This window comes from Geospiza fortis, unplaced genomic scaffold (assembly GCF_000277835.1).
Source record: "Geospiza fortis unplaced genomic scaffold, GeoFor_1.0 scaffold396, whole genome shotgun sequence".
NCBI classification, from domain to species: Eukaryota; Metazoa; Chordata; class Aves; order Passeriformes; family Thraupidae; genus Geospiza; species Geospiza fortis.
The window spans coordinates 505,268-519,884 of record NW_005054345.1 but is presented as its reverse complement, the minus strand read 5'-3'; the positions used below and the strand labels follow the sequence as shown (position 1 = coordinate 519,884).

Genomic DNA, 14,617 nt, shown 5'->3' with positions numbered 1-14,617 from the left:
CTGACACTACCAGCTCGCATTCCCATTTTGACTTCAAGGTGTAACTGTGAGTAGTACCACTGCTGTACCTTTTCATTTCCTGCTTACTGTAGTGTTAGTATTGAATTAGTTAGAGCAGTATCAAATTTTTATTTGTTTCATATATGAGTGAAGTTTTTCCTTTTCTCTTAGCTATCAAATAGTGGATTTCAATTCTTGTGGCTGAACTTGGTTAAAATTTAAACTTTGGTGTGCATCTAAGGCTGCTGGGTTTGCCAGTCGTTATCATTCATCATTATCATGTCATATCATATCATATCATGATTTATTTTTCCTTGGAGAAAGGCAAATAATGCATAAAGGTTGAAGTTATAATCAGTTTTGTAAGATTAAAAAGGATTCAAAGATGTCTTGAAACATTTTCCTCAGGAAAAATCAAATAAAAAAAATTAATCTCAATTAGAGAATGATTTCAGTGAAAATTCTTTGGTGTTCACTAGGAAATACGACAACAGTTGAGCAAAATCAGTTATGTGTTTGTATCCTTTGGGATTCCTTTTAGAATTTAGAAGCAGCAAAAATCTGGACTTTAGGTCGGTTTTTGTTTAATCCGATGGCATCCCTGTGTATGACAATGTTGCACTGCATATCCTGCACTGGCCAAGTTCCTTAAAGCTGTGTTTGTGTGCATATGTATATTTTATTAATAAACAGGTGCATAAATCTACACCTATCTCCCTAGAAAGCACGAGAGGCTGAGGTGAGTGCATTTGGATAATAACTTTTTAGTAGCAGCTTTACTACAGGGTAAGCAGATTATTTATTTGAGTTGTACATGCCCTTCAACTTGAAAAAATAAAAGGGAAAAGAAGGATGGAGGCAGAATCATGATGCAAATTTTGTAAGACCTTGTGGTACCATAGCACCTGGTAATATGAGCCTGTTACTTTTTGTGAGGCAAGGGTTTGAATTATCTGAAATTTGTATTAAAAATTAAAATGGATTATTTCAAAGGAGCCTTTGTATTTTTAGAAGTAGTTTTACTGATCCCTGTGTTGGAAAGTGGTACAATTTTATCATTAAGTCAAAAGTGCACAGGGTTAGATGATACCTATAGCAGTTGAGGTAATCATTTACTTACTGAGGAAGCCATATGAAATGATAGTTAAATAAGAAACAAAGCGATGACATTTAAAATAGATTGCATGTGTGTCTCAACATTTAAAAAAAGAAAAATCTATTGAACATACTGCAGTTTTGAAGAAAAATAATGTTACCATTTTGGAAACTTGTGCCTGTATTGGTCATGTATAAAATTAGATTTATAAATGATGATTCTTCCAAGTTGGAATCCTTTCAAGTACATATAATTTTATTTTGGATCAATAATTCAGTTGTGCTTGGAATAGATTGAGGGTGCATGTGAAACTTTGGTAAGTGCAATATAGTGTGCATGTCCATGAAATTATCCAAAGCTGTCATGACAGGTATCATCCTTTAAAAGTGATGAATGCAGGTAGGTTGGTAAACAGGGGAAACAGTCAGCATTACCAGAACAACCTCTGTCCTGGTGCAATATTCACTCTTGGCAAGGCAGTGTTAAATTCATAAACTTTCTCTGTTCCAGGTGTCTGTAAGAACATTTCAGATTCCAATGTTCAGTAATTATTGCACACATACTGTACTCTTCAGATTTAGCTCTACCTTTTGCCTCCAGGAAACTAATGGCCAGGTGTGTTTAATTTCCTATGGTGGTGGCATCTGTCACTCAAAATGTCAAAAATACATTATAGATGTCATCAACAAAATCAGCGCTGTGATGATCTTGATGTCAGTGATGTGACATGCTTACTTTTCTTTCAATTTAAAACCTTTTTGATTTCTGATTAAATACTCCCCTTTTTAGTTCCAGAGTGAATTGTCTTCCATGCAAATTTGGTTTCATTTTCCTTTTATTACTGAAAAGTCTTTATATCAGAATGTAGAAGCATACATCGAAGAAGTGAAGATGAAATGTTTTGAACTTTTCCTTTTATCTTTTAAATTCAGAATAATTTTTAATTTTTAAAAATTCAGAATAATTCATGTCTCCCATTGATTTCTGAGGGAGCAAAGTTCCTACAGTGCTAAATACCGCAGAAAAATTCCATCCTCATCTCAATTAAATATTTGTTCCTTTGCTATACTGCTCACAAGTATATGCTTAGTTTATAAAACTCTGGAGCTATCACACATTAAGATATCCACTTTCAATTTAAAATTAAAATGCCATGATTTGTAGCTACTTTTCTTTTTGTTTATTTCTTTGTTTGTTTTTCCTGTTAATTGAAAGTGGAAAACTGTATAGGTTACCTGAGATATTACATTATATATAGTAAAATTATTACATTTATTCCAGGAAAAAATGTTTTAATTTATCTATTGAAGAAGTGAAATACTCTGTAAAATTACTGTGCATTTTTTTTTTTGCTTTGAGAAATTAAGGAAAATTAACACTGGATTTATAAACTGACTCTTAACACAGAGCTGCTGTATTTTATATACAGAATGCAGAATAATCAGCTGAGTGGTTCTGATGATTGAATACAGTTCCCCCAGTTTAGGATCTGACCTGTATACCCTGGATAGGCAACATCTGCTGTTACACCACAGCTCAGGATGGCTCTGGTAATTTTTTTTGTGATTTGAGAAGCTCCATGGAAGCTTCTAATTTTCATAGTAGCACTACCATGATGAACTGTGGCTCATTACTGTAAACTGATGGCAGCTGTTAATACTATTACAGGCAGAGACTTTTTATTTAAGGGAAACATTAGCCAGTAACTGGTAGATTTCTGACACAGTATTACATAAGGCTTCCTGTTAGGAAGGAGAGCAAAGAGAAATGGATTTGAACCCATTAGTATCAGAATTACGTGTCAAAAAGCTAGAGCAGAGTTCAATTTATTTCTGCAATAAAGTGTAAGCTAGAGATTGACTTGACAATTATTTTACCTTACATTGCTCTGGTTGTTCTGAGATGACTATTCCAACATCAAATCATCTTGTTTGGACATCTTTTACAGAATAATATGATAGTCTAAATATGCATTATGTTATGTAGGAACTAAAACTCGGCAGGTTTTTTCAAGTAGAAATGAGTTTTTTATTACTCCTTTTACTAGAGGATGTATATACAGTGGAACATATTCAGCATAGATTTAAAACAACTGCATGTATTTTCTGCTAAATCTAGTGCATGTTGTTGAATGGCGTTTACATTGTAATAGAAAGGATAATCTTTCTGAAGCTTTTAGTGGCTTGGCATAAGGAATACAAATAATCTGCCCAAAATATTTGTTTTCTCTAAGCCAGTCACTGAACAGGGTTGAAGCTCCTGTTTACCACTCTCTTTTTTCCCTAATAATTTTGCAAGATAAGAGACAACAGATTGGACGACCACTTCCTTATTATAATTTTCAACTTTGAGAAGAGCAGTACTACCAAAATTTTTGCCCACTTAATAATCTATTGTCCTACTAATAAACCCCAAAGTGCATGAATTCAGAGCCTTAACTTTGAACATTGTAACAAGCTTTTATTGGAATGGCAATTTTACCTGTCTTGAACTGATGGTGCTCTACAGAACACTTATTTAATTTTCTAATTGTGCAGCATAATTTTTGGAGGGTGTTGTGTTCATTGTCCCCCTGAAAATTCTCATGAAGCTTCACAGAAATTTGTAAAAGTAATATTACACCGATGTGCAGATTCTCCTAGCAGGTTTTCCTTTCCCTTTGCATGGTTTCATGCAGGGCCATGTCATACTCAGGGGTGATGCAGGGAAGCAGAATTGCAGTTTTGCACTTTGTTGTGTGTTCGTGTTCTGATCTTCTGTGAGTGCTGTGGGCAAAACTAATCCCACAATCAGAGCCCTACAGAGTCTTGTGGGGTCCATGGCAGGGCATTCCCTGGCCCTGCAAATTTGACAGTGATGCTGAGTACCTCCAGTGTTATGTTTAGAATCAGCTCAATAGCCAGATTAAACCGAATATCCTTCCTGGCAGGCATGTGGAATGGCAATTCCATGGCTTTGGAATATCCAGGATGAAACTACAATAGCTGTTCCTTGTGGGTTGTCTCTTCCCTATGGCTGCAGAAGGATTTCTTTGAACCAGAGGTTAATAAAGCTACCTACCTAGGTCAAAATAACCCAGTATTATTTTACATGGAGTTATATATATTTATTTTATTGATTTAAAGCCTGTTCATTATAAAAATCAGCCTATAAAAAGAGATAGCATATATGCAGGGAGATAATTTTTTTTTTTTCTGCCAGGAATTTCTCATGCATAGATACAAATGAATTTTCTAAATGTAAATGTTTGGCTAGATTATTCTTCAGAGACACATATTGATTTCTGTTGTCACCCTTCAGTGAGATTGAGTGTAGGTTACTGGGAAATCCTTTCCAAGCACATACTGAAAAAAATGTAAAATATGATTTCCTTGACAGTTAGTGAAAAGAGACAGAGTAGACGTTAACAAATTAACTGTGTTTATTCCATCCTCACCAGTTTCAGTCTTTCAGCTTCTAAAAAATCAGCTCGTTTGGTGCTTGGAGACCACGGGTCCATATTGCACTGGGTGAGCTCGAAAGCACGTTTTGAAATTCATAGCTTAGCAAAAGGGAAGCTTTGCATTTCCTCATTTTCCTTTGCAGATCTAAATGTGGAGTTGTGGCTCTCTCACCAGAGTGGGAAGTACTGCATAATTTTGCAGTTTAGGCTATTCTATAATGCAAGTAGTATGAGCCTCATGGAAAACTGTGTGTGATGGCCAAGCTTAATCCTAAAATGTGCTTCATTCAGCTTTGTAATAAACCTGAAATTAATAAATTTCTGTGTCTTATAGTGAGTTTGATAATTGTGGATTATAATAATTTTACACGTCAGTGCTTAAACCTAAATATTGTTCTACAAATACTTTTTCCTTTTTCGTTTTCTATTTCTTTGTTATTTAGAGAGTACAAAGTGCCTTCACAAATACCAGAGTGCAACCTATGAAGAATTTGTTTTTATAACACTATAATTTTTTGTCTATCTAAACAAGTTATTTTAAAACTTAAATAATATTTTTATGGACTGTTAGATATAAGTGTTGAATAGCTTGTTATGTTTCGGTCATGATAAACATCAAGTTCACCTAAAAATTAATAAAAAATATTATTTCAACAGCTACAAAATCTGATCAATTTTTGCTTTCTTGGCATTGTGGTATTGTTAACTTCCATTAATTTGCTTTGTAAATGGTTTAAAAAATATTAGTGTCAGTTCAGGTATAATGTACGGTCAAGAAATGTTTGGTTTTAAAAATCCATGTTAATATATAGGAGACGAGACTACAATGTTGCAGTAAATTACTGTATTTTATGACATTTAAATGATAATTTCTATGCACTCCTTTGCTTGTTTTGTAGATAATAAATGTACAGATTTGGATGGAAAATTCAGCTTCTGTTGTTTCAAGGGAACAGCGATGCTTGGGTTTGTATGTGACTAGTAGTGAAGCTACAAATATTAAAATTATAAAATGATGTAGTTGTATTTTCTCAAAACATTTGGGAGCATTCTGAATTCAGAGGTTTTTTTATGGTCTCTCTCTGATGTACTTCAAGGAAGAAAAGCAGAAAGAATTTTGGAAAAAAATTAATCTTTGTGGTAAAACTGGCTTTATAAAAAGCCAAACAAGCAGAGGCATTTTAACATAATTTTCTCCTGACTTAAACAATCTTAATTTTATCACTTTGCCAAACTGTGTTCCTTTGCATGAAGTATGTTCAGGAGATACTTCTGAATTTGCATTTTCATTAGATTTAGCATTCAGCACCTAATGCCATAAATTTGTTTTTGAAACTCTTTAATTCCCCTGAGTGTTCCAACATATTGAATGCTATTTGCTTTGTATTATGTTGGCAGCAAATCTGCAGTGAAAATGCTGTCAATATATATTCATAGCTAACATTGTTAACTAAAAGCAATATTGTTTTTCTATTGTAAGCTGTCACAAATGTTTGGCACCCTGTTGTGTAAGCCAAAAAAATGTCAAAGAAAGAAAAGAATATTTATGAAGAAAAGTACAGTGATAGTGTCAAGTTTTCTGTATTAAAGTACATTCCTTGTTTGTACAGACCTTTACAATTTATGAAATTGTGTTTTGTAGTAATGTAAAGTTAGAATATTGTGAGAAGATGCAGGCTGTTACAGGTATTAACTGAGAGGAGCACAGTAAATGATACAGCCATTTTACTTTGTGTGTAATGCAATGCTTATCAGGCTGTAAAATGTATTCTACTACACCCAAAGATTATTTTATTAATAGATGTGCTATATATATGTGGAAAATTAATGAAAAATATTTTGAATTTTTCCTGGTTTTGAAGATAAAGTGTATAATTAACAAGAACAAATGCAAAGTTTTCAACATTCTCCTAGGGAGTATCCTTATCTTTATGCAAGAAACACTGGTTTTGTTTATTTAAATAGTGTATTCCTTTTCCCAATCATTCATTCTTTTCTAATGAAACTTATATTTTTTGTATCTGTGTGCTATTATAAGAATGTCTTAGAACAGAATATTTTAGTGAACTTCTGTGGAGAGAAAAGAAAAAAAGAAAAATTCTGTCTGCCATGCAAAATAACCATGCTAATACATAATAAATACCCATAAGCTAAAATAAGACAAGTGGCATCTTTTGTGCTACTCTTCCAAGTGTTTTTACCCAGAGAACTTGAAACCTAAGCCATGTAAATGGAAAGTTCTGGATAAGGCATTCGAGGCACAACCTGGCCACAGGCTGGGTTACTCTGGAATCAGCAGAGTTCAGCTGGTGGCAATGGAGACCTCTGACAAAAATCAGTGTTTCAGCCCCACACGTGGCTCTCACTGAAGCACCAGATTTCCATTACTCTCATCTCACCAAGGTAACATTTTGCTATGTTCAACTAGGTGAAAATAATAATCCGTGTATAGTGAGGTACTGGCAGCCCCAGAAATGTTGGCGTTCATGACATTTTGTGTCATTCTCTAGAAAACCTGTTTCCTTTGGGAAACTTTTTTGAAGACCCCAACCTTAAATATTCTGATCTACCATTCAAGAGCAATCATTGGTGAATTTGTTTGAACACTTTTTCATACAGCAGTGTGTTGGTGGCACATATTAACATGGGTCATCTTCTGTGGTGTTGGCCCGTGGTGTGAATACATACTGCCTGATCGTGCTACATGATGCTAATAATGAGTCCTTTCTTTCCTTGCAGCTGATTTCACCCCTCTCCTTCAAACTAATCTCTGCTTTCTGTGCTGATATTTGCTCTGCTAGGGGAATACAGGTGCCACAAGTGATTTCACAAGGTCCCTGTTATGGGCTTGCTATTTTCAAACATTTTCTAAGAAGTGCAAAATAACCAGAGTTTCCATTGACTTTAGTGACATTTCAGTACTATTAGCACCTTGGAAAGTTGGCCTTTATATTCCTTGGCACCAATCTCTATAAATTCTCTCATGTGCTTTCAAGTAAAATTGCATAAAACTTCAGAGCTAAGTCTCCCACTACTGTCCAAATTAATTTTTTACTGCTTTTTTGCTTCCAATATTCTTTCAGAATTTTCCTAAAGAAAAAGAATCCAAAGTAAAAACATGAAATACATTTGATGCATGGAATTGTTCTCTGGGTCCTTGACTGGCATTATATAACAAGGCCAGAGATGTTTATTAATGTTCTAGGTGAATGTCCTGCACATTCAGGTTTAAGAGACAACATGTCTTGCCCCTCTATTCATTATATTCTAGATTATTCCAAGAACTTGCACATGATTGAGTCTAATGTGTATCTGGAGCGGCAATATACTTGGACAATTACATTCACAGGTGAATAATATTTTTTAAACCCAATAAAAAACTTTAACAGTTTCTTAAATGGCTCACTAGATAGGGATTGCTGTTTCAGAACAGGAGACAGTGCTGCATCCTGCAGACAATTGACAAAATGGACTAGCAGTTTTCATCCTTAATTTAATTCTTTTTCCTCAGTGGCAGAGAGATGCACAGTCTTTCTTACATTGTTTGTCTTATTTTGGCATAACAGATTTAATCATGACTATATCCATTTTCCACAAAGTGTCTTGTGTCTTGAATCATAGAATGTTTAAATCTTTTACAGGTGTGGGATAACTGTGCAGCTCATCCTAATGGAAAGCTTTGGATTTCTGTGCATTGTGGAAGAATGTGCCTTTCCCAGCTTTTCAGAAATGTTTATGAACCTTTGTAAAGTGCTGTGTCTTCTATCTGGCAGTTAGATTTCTATCACTTCTTGCTATTGTTAGAGTTCCTTTTTATTACTTACTTTATTATATATTGTACAGGGGGACCTGCTTTGCCATTTTACTTTTTTTTACTGTTGTTTTGTTAGACATAAATTTGATGCTGCAGGAGGAATGAAGATGTGCAAACCCAGTTATTAATCATACTCAAATCTTTTCCATATCTGTGTCCTGAAACACTTCTTTTCCTTCTATTACCCTTATATTAAATAAAATTGTATTTTCCTTTTTTATGCTTGAGAGTTTTGACTTGATAAAAATGAAGGCTGTTGCTTGCTCCCCTTTGGCAGAAGTGATGTCACAAGAAAGGAGAGGGACATTCCTAACTTTTTCTCCTAGCCTGAATTAAGCTCATCCCTGCTGAGGAATTTAGATGGAGGACTCCTCCAAGATGTGTTACCTGCTTTTTCTTCTAGCAGGAGTGACTCAGAATTCTCTTGAGGGTAGCTGTTGCAACAACAGTGGAGCACAAAGGCAGAGAAATTAATAAAGTAAATAGGAAAGGCAGTAAATATAGACCAGACCATCCTCATTTACTGTTAGAAATAAGAGAGGAACAGTATTAAGGTACATAGATGAGACAAACCAGCACTTATCCATGGTGAAATCTATAAAATGTCTTCGATTGCTCAAGGGATCTTTAGATATAGCATTATTTTCTCTATCTTATGGATGACTTGACCACCTTCACTATGAATTTTTCATGATTTTCCTGACCCAGCAGCTCTTGCCTGTGGAGAGAGTAATACAGTATTGATTTGGGTGTTAGGTTTCTGCCTTTTTTGCCATAACAGGATTTTTGTAGCCTAGAAACCTCAATCCCTGATTACTCATTAGAGACTTGAGCAACTTTTCTTAGATCTGGAATGTAAAAGAATAATCACTTGGTTACTTTTGTCATAGGTAGCCTTTGTAGTGGAATTTCAGCTCATCTTGGTAATGAGTGCTGTTATTAAGCTTTCCTGATTGAATGGGCTCTACTAGGCCTTCAGATTGCAAAAATACTGCTGCCTGCTAACAATTAGTGTGTTTGCAGCAGAATTACACTGGTGAATGTGTTTATTTAGCAGCATACTGCAAACCAGTGGAATAAGGAGGGGTCTGTCCTCCTGCATTATTCCTGGCATTGATGTCTTGGTGACTTATTTTCTGTGCCTCTTGGGCATATTAGGAAATTGAAAGGAGGCCATGATGTTGCTATTTCTCATTTAAACGGTTGTGTTTTGTTTTTTTTTTTTTAAATAAAAAATCCATATCTTACATCCTCAGCATTGCCATGGAAACAAGATTTTTAAAAGGGACTTAACTGAAATTTAGCAGCAGTTTTTATTTCTTTGTGATTCATACTTCATAAAAATGCAAATGTCACACTAATACATGTTTTACCTTAATATTTTATACTACCATTTTGTCTTAATTGGTCTAATGTTTTTCCTAATTAAATTTTGAGCTTCTTTGAATGACTTTAAAACTGTTCTGTGGACCTATCAAGCTTTAAATTTTGACTATGTGACACACAATTTAAGACACTGTCATAGAGGAAAATCAATCATTTCAACCTGTAGTCACAGGCACAACAAAAGATTTAAAAGATTTAAAAAGCCTTTTGTCCTGACTGGAAATTTCTTGCCCTCTATATTCTTCATTTCTAGTGAAGTATCACAGCAAATAGCTTTTAATCATTTATATTCCTTTGTTTTTCACTTTATTCCCTCTAACTGTGTGAAGTTGTTTAGAGGATAAATTACTGCTGTGCTAAATAAAGCTTTTCTTCATAGTTCCCTTAAGAGGAGTGTTTTTTTAATGCTACAGTGTGCCCATTGGTTTACATACATACTTGCATCAACCTGTGTAAATAAACTACATTAATTTAACATTTTATTTGTGTCTAAACATGCAGCAGTCGAAAATGTTAGTTCAAACGTGAAAGAATATCTGACATTCTCTTCTGAGTGCCTGTTTGGTCAGGCCGCACAGATCATACAACATTTTGCTTTTTAAAAGTGATAGTTAATATGATTAGAGTAGGGATCCTGGTGATCAAGACTGAAACCATAGAACTATGGAATTGTTTGGGTTGGAAAAGACCGTTAAGATCATCATGTCCAGCCATTAACTTTGCACTGCCAAGCCCACCACTAACCCATGTCCCTGAGCACTACATCTACACCTCTTTTAAATATCTCCAGGGATGGCAACTCTACCACTTGACTTGGCAGCCGGGTCCAGGGCTTGACAACTCTTTCAGGGAAGAAATTTTTCCTAATATCCAGCCTAAGCCTTCCCTGGTGCAGCTTGAGGCTGTTTTGTCTTGTCCTATTGCTTGTTACTCGGGAGTAGTGACCAAACCCACCCGGCTACAAGCTCCTTTACGGTAATTTTAGAGATTGTTAAGGTGACCCCTGAGCCTCCTTTTCTCCAGGCTGAGCCCCCCCAGCTCCCTCAGCTGCTCCTCCCCAGACCTGTGCTCCAGACCCTGCCCCAGCCCCGCTGCCCTTCCCTGGGCTCGCTGCAGCCCCTCGGTGTCACTCTTGGCATGAGGGGCCCAGAGCTGGACACAGCACTCGAGGTGTGGCCCCACAGAGCCCAGGACAGGGGGACAGTCACAGCCCTGCTCCGCTGCCACACCATTGCTGGGACAGCAAGGTGCCACTGGCCTTCCTGCCCACCTGGGCACGGCTGGATCATGTTCAGCCCCTGCTGACCAGCCCCTCAAGGGTATTTTCCCAGCTGTTCTGCCCTCAGCCTGTAGCACTGCCAGGTATTGTTGTGATCCAAGCGCAGGGTCTGGCACTTTATCTCGTTGAACCTCATACAGTTCCCTCATCCCAATGATCCAGCCTGTCCAGATCCCTCTGCAGAGCCTTCTTGCCCTCCAGCAGACCAACACTCCTGCCTGACTTGGTGTTACCTGTGAACAGACTGAGTGTGCACCCAATCCCCTTGTCCAGATCATCAATGAAGAGATGAAACAGAACTGACCCCAACCCTGACCCTTGGGGGAAACCACTTGTGAACTGGATGTAACCCATTCACCACCCTTCTCTGGGCTTTCAACTGGGACATCCAGTCAAAGCCAGTGTGTTTTCCACAATTCTCTTATCTATGAAGCCGCTGTAGGTTGTGATGTTAGAAAGAAGAGAAAATGACGTGCACCATGCACACTACTGGCCTCACTTAGAAATTGCTATTACTCACAGCTTGAGCAGGATGGATCACAGATCCCTCAGTGCTGGGCTGTAAATGAACTGTATTGCCTCCTCTTATTGCATTTTTATAAATGTTTTCAACAGGTAAACCAAACAGAAGGAGATTCATGTGAGGTTATAATTTACTGTAGGAAAAAAAGGTGTAGTCACAGAGAAAATACAGAAACATTGGAAGGCTTCTGCCTTGGCAAATTTTTCTTTTTACTTAAAAATCTATAGTCAAATAATTTTATACCCTTTACCCTAAGATTTGCTTTGTACATGGTGAAGATTTATTGGTGTCTGTATTGTCCACATTTTACAAGTACCTTATTCTGATTAAAGGCATCATGGATGCACATTGAATAATGAAGAGTCTGAAACTGTATTTGAAGCTCAGTTGTGTGCAAATTTTCGCTGAGATTATACAATACTAAGTGTTTATTATTAAGTTTTGGGTAAGAAGTAAATTATCTCATGAGGCAGTGGTTGCATGTATTTGGCCCCACAGTAAAATCCATAGAAAGTTATTTTAGATATATTTGTAGTGCTTAGAGCAAATGAAAAAAAAATATTTTATCATCAAACTCACCAATTATTTAAATACATTAACCTAAATGTTAAATGAATGCATCATCATTACCCATGCTACAAATGCATTTAAAAGCCTAGAAACATGTTGGTCAGGTTCCCAAGGCTGCCTACTCAGATTTAGCTGAGTGTGTATAAAAGCTTTCTTTTGTAAACATACCAAGTCCTGCAGTTTGAGCAGTGTGTTTGCCCATTTTTGCATGCTCAACTTCCATGCAGCCTTCTGAATAATGCTTGACCTTCTGGATAGGTGGTACTTAACAGGAGAGAAGACAAAATATTTCAAAATATCATAATATTGAGGGGCATGCAGAGAGAAGACAAAATTCTTCAAAATATCATAATATTGAGGGGCATGCAGATGCAAATGTACTTACAGAAATAGTGGAGTGTCAAATGAATGCATTTGAAAAGTAATTTCATCTGACTTTTATACTGAAACAAACAAACACAATTGTTCAACAATGTCTTTCTCCACAGACTCGGTTGCCAGTGTATTAATAATCCCACCTAATTGACACTATCTCTATTTATATTATGTGTACTGTACTATTTCCAATCTTCAGTTTTTCCTTTTTTAAGTAACTGTTGTATCTGCCTCTCTCTGAAGATGAGCAATATCTTTTTCAAGTTAATGAGATTCCTATTTTACTTAAACAAGATGCATATTCACTATCTTTCTGTTGTTTTAAAATATAATTGCTATGAATGTGTTCAACAGTTTGACTTGGTTTCTTCAAATTGAGTGAATTAATTAAAAATTGGTGTTTGCCCATAAAAGAGTGAATGAGCACACTCAGTGCTTGATGTCAGAAATCAGACTGTAAATGAACATAATTATGTTTCACCTTCCTATTTAGTCATTTGTGTGGGCATAAGCATTTAGTTGTTTGCAATGTTATTTCTTAAACAGTTTCATTTACACTTTGTTTTTTTAAGAAGAGAGGGAGGGTAAAAGAAAAGTTAATGACTAGATAATAATTTCTTTCTGAAAGGCTGAGCATCACTTCTAATCCTCAATTTGCAGAACATCAGGGTAGAAAATACTTCTCTGATGGTATTTTGCTAAGTGTATATTATTTAGAGAGAAATTCTCACCACAGAACGTGAGATATCATTTTGGCTCCAGGTGCCAGAGTGTTATTCCTACACACATTTATGGTATGGTGTAAGCAACATGATATACACTCTATCTATATTGTACAATGTACTGCTTGAAATATACTGCAGACCCTGGTGATGGCTGCCATTTTGTTTAAAATAATCCATATTATAGAGTCAAAACAGCATGGCTTTTTCCCTTAAATTTACATACCAAATACAATAGTCTTTTTCTATTTTGACTGCTTACTGAATGGAAAATGAAATGCAGTTCAACCAACACATTGCTCGTTATAATTTTGCTTTTTGTGGGATTGTTTTTCTTGTCCCTAGAGAAACCTGGCATTATATTCATGATTTGGATAGGCTTATTTAACTGTAAGCAGTTGCTTTGTCTCCATGAAGGATTCCGTGACCCAACAGCACAGTCAGATAGGAGAATAATTTGGCATTTCTATACAGGAATATTGTCTTGCTACTGAATCAAAAAACCCCTGTGATTATTGTGTGTCTTTAGATATACATCAAATAAAAAAGTCCTAAGTGTGGAGTAGGATGTTATATCAGTTCCTTCTAAACTGAAAAAAATTAAATGGGATGATAAACAAAAAATTGCAGCTGAAGACTTCAATTTTAAAAGGTTAAAATTGGAGAAAGGAGGGAATGTAGGACATAATGAGAACTTAGTGGTTAGTGGTTGAATATCCCTTTGCCACCCAGTCTGCTGTGTGAAATATACAGAAATAATACAATGCTGGACAGGAAGAGAGTTTCTATTGTAGACAGTTGAATTCCCTGCTATTATAAATTCCTTAATTTGGCCAGCTATCCTTTAAAATAAAGTATTCCTTTAGCAAACCTGTTTGAGATGTTAGTGCTCTGAAAGTTTGAGGCCCTCCAATTTCTTAACTAAATGCACTAATAACCATGTAAGACTCATTTGTTCTTTTGACAATATTGTTCTTAAGACTAACCATCAATTCTGCCTCCCAGCTGTTCATTCCTGTTAGAACTTATGCAGAACAGTATTTACATTTCCATCTGAAAGTGAGGGATGTTTTTTGTGAGAGTACCCATATAGTCACCAGAGTTTGCCAGTTCAAGTTCATGTGCCTGCATTTACTGGCTCATGTAAAATACCAGGTGCAAATTTTCAGCTTCTTTTACAGCAATGGAATTCTACCTTGAGGTTGAAATAACAGTGCACAAAGAATTCTCTGTGCCAAACATGCTCTTTTATCAATACATTAATTCTCCACTTCCATTAATATCAACTGTAATCTCAAAATCATAAGATATAAAAAAGAAAGTAATGAGTATAAACTGTGACCTCTTATTTTCCTTGGAAAGCCCCTGGGCAGTAAAGCACTGGAAGAAATATATCTGTAAGGCTGGTTA

General features: G+C 35.9%; 1 protein-coding gene and 1 long non-coding RNA gene across 2 annotated transcripts in view; both read left to right on the top strand.

Moving 5' to 3' along the window:
• LOC102041456 (BEN domain-containing protein 5) overlaps positions 1–14,617 on the top strand; it is a 542,525-nt gene that overhangs the window by 35,447 nt on the left and 492,461 nt on the right. The gene's annotated exons all lie outside the window — the stretch shown is intronic.
• LOC115948069 lies at positions 7,395–8,572 on the top strand. The gene is made up of 2 exons (XR_004081922.1): positions 7,395–7,887; positions 8,180–8,572. It is a non-coding gene; the product is annotated as an uncharacterized LOC115948069 (long non-coding RNA).